This window comes from Palaemon carinicauda, chromosome 1 (genome assembly GCF_036898095.1).
Source record: "Palaemon carinicauda isolate YSFRI2023 chromosome 1, ASM3689809v2, whole genome shotgun sequence".
NCBI lineage: Eukaryota > Metazoa > Arthropoda > Malacostraca > Decapoda > Palaemonidae > Palaemon > Palaemon carinicauda.
Window position 1 is genome coordinate 5,410,754 of NC_090725.1, and position 2,892 is coordinate 5,413,645.

Here is a 2,892-nt window from a genome sequence, read left to right on the forward strand (position 1 = left end):
CCAACAACTTTAATGAAGTTCCAAATCGTGTAGCCCCACACATAGAGAAGCAAAAACAATAATTGGTGGAGTACTTCAACTCTGAAGCAGGAAGTGTCATGTACATGTATTGCATATGTAATCATTGTGCAAGGTGAATATTATGTTAGGTTACATCACTTTTGCATTTTAATTTTTCAGTAAATATAGTCAATAAAGAGAATAGACTCTAATACAGGTTCTATAGAATTGGAGTTTAATGAAAGACTGAAAAAGGCAAATCAGACAATGGCTAGGTTTAGTAAAACTTGGAAATCAAATCGCCATATATCAATTTATTGAGATCTGTGTTTTAATACGGACATGATTTATGGTGGTATGACCATGAAAATCTCCACAACAGATGTTAGATTTGAGAACAAAGCCCTCAGAAGAATATTGGGAGTTGAATGGCAGGACAGGATTAGAAATGAAACTATGAGAGATTACTCGAGTGCCTTATTCGAGTGCCATCTATGGATGATATCATGGTGAGGGGTAGATGGAGATGGTTTAGGCAGGCTCTTCGCACTACCCAAGAGAGATTAGTTCACAAAACGTTTAACTGGGCTTTGCAAGGCACTAGAAGAGCCGGAAGACCCAGGGCTAAATGGCTGAGAACTATGAAGCGTGAAGCAGATGCTGATGAATGAAGAAGTATTGATTTAAAAGCTCAATATAGGTGCAAAAGGCAAAATCTAATCGAAGCCCTATGTGTCAATAGGGGTAGAAGGAGATGATGAAAGATAATACTGTTATGCAGTGCCAATAAATTCATATAAGATTAAGCGCATGTATGTAATTACTTAAACTGAATAGAAAAATGAAAAAAATAATTAAGCCCATTTAATTTTTCTTTCCTATTCAGTCAACAATATTTTCATTGTTATTATCATCATGTCTTCTTTTTAAATTGCTATGCCATTGTTTTGATTTTACTCTTTTAATTAGTTTTCCTTCTATTTTACTTTTATTTTTTATTTTCATTTCCATGCTGTGGGTTTATCATTGTTAATATCACAGTAATCAAAGCATATTTCCATATGAATATTTTACTAGCGACCTGTTTTGTCAAAGATAAGGTAAGTTTGCCATAGTATCAATCATATATGATCTCAAGATTGTTCTCCAAACGCTCATCTAAGATTTCATGGTAGTTAAATGTGGTTGCTATTACCCGTAGAGTATACACATCGCATTTGAAAAAGTAACATTGATCTGAATGGTTTAAAGGTTTATTACCCCTAGCACAGTTGTTGTTATTATTATATCTTCTTTTTATTTTATGCTATTTTTTGTTTTACTCACTTTTAATTTTTTTTTCTGTTTACTTCAATTTTTTCAATTTTGTTTCTATTTTCATCTCTGTACTCACTCCGTACTGTATCCCCTGCCATCTTCTCTGTCAGCAGAGAGAGTAAGGACGCCGCGGATAGAGTACGGATAATAGTGGAGGCAGTAGGGAGAGAGTACACATACAACACGAATTTATCTCATCCACACAGACTGGTCAATCCACTGGGGCATGCAATTATTTTAAAAATTCGGCTGTGGATACGAGCGGATCACGGAGAATACTGGCGGATGTACACATGATGCCACAGACAAAGTACGCATACAGTACGGAACCCTCGCGGATCTCGGCGGATGCACTATCTACAACTATCTGCGATATCTAGAGAGGACTACTTTTGCATTTACTTTAAAATGAAACGCAAATGTGACATCACATTGTCAGTAAATAGAATTGCTGCTAGCCCTGCCAAAGCCTTATCTTGGTGTGTTCAACGGAAATTTTGCAGGGTTTCCCACATTTTCAAAATCTCCCTAAATTCATTCGAAGCGAGATGTTTGCCCCTCTGTCCCTCATACTTCTCAGATGAAATCAACTCCACAACCACTTCCTGTTGCTTCCTATACAACTCCATCAGCTCCTCGATCATCAGAAGCTCACTTTATTCCTCAGGAAGATCGTTGATAGCGTCCTGGTCCACCTCAAACTCCACTGTCTTGCCCAAGGACACAATTCGGTGCTATTATAGTATGCTATCTACCGCCGATTTTGCTATCTACCACCCCTCTCTGACTATAATATGATACCTATCATCAGTCCCTAAGAATACGGTCTACTTGCTAATCCTCCTCTAGGAGGATTAACATTGACGGTAGATAACATACTTCGTGGTAGATACCATACTATAGTAGAAATTCGACGGTAGATAGCATACTATAATAGCACCCACAATTCTATCTCAACTGGCTCCTGCATGGGTTCAAAACACAATTTCCTCTAAGCAGAATTGGGGGTTCTCTTGGTGACTCCTCAGGCTTTTTCAATATTTTTCTGGCAGTTTACAATGTGGATATATTCTTTACAAAACTCTTTGAAGGCGAGATTATTCCTTTCGGTGACCTCAAAGCATCGCTGGAACATTATTTACGTATACAGAAGCCTAAAATTAGAGATCGCCTCATTGGGAGGCAGGAAGTTGGTGGTAATCCTCATTATCTTTATTGTTACTAGCCCAGCTACAACCCTGGCTGGAAAAGTAGAATACTACAAACCTAAGGGTCCAGAAGTGAAAGTAGTCCACTACGGAAAAGAAATAAGGAAATGGAAAAAAAGTATTCTTAATCAATAAATAAGAAAAAAAAAATATTTTATGATTATTACCATGAAAATATGTCCGGTATATATAAACTATAAAACAAGACTTAGTCAGGAAGGAATTTACATAAAAAGTTTGAACGTTTGGAGTTCCACCGATCCAACTACCATATTGGGAAAATTATTCTTTAATCTGATCACAGCTGTTATAAAACTTCTAAAATGCAGTGCGGTGTTGTGGCTTAAGACTCATATTGCAAAACTGT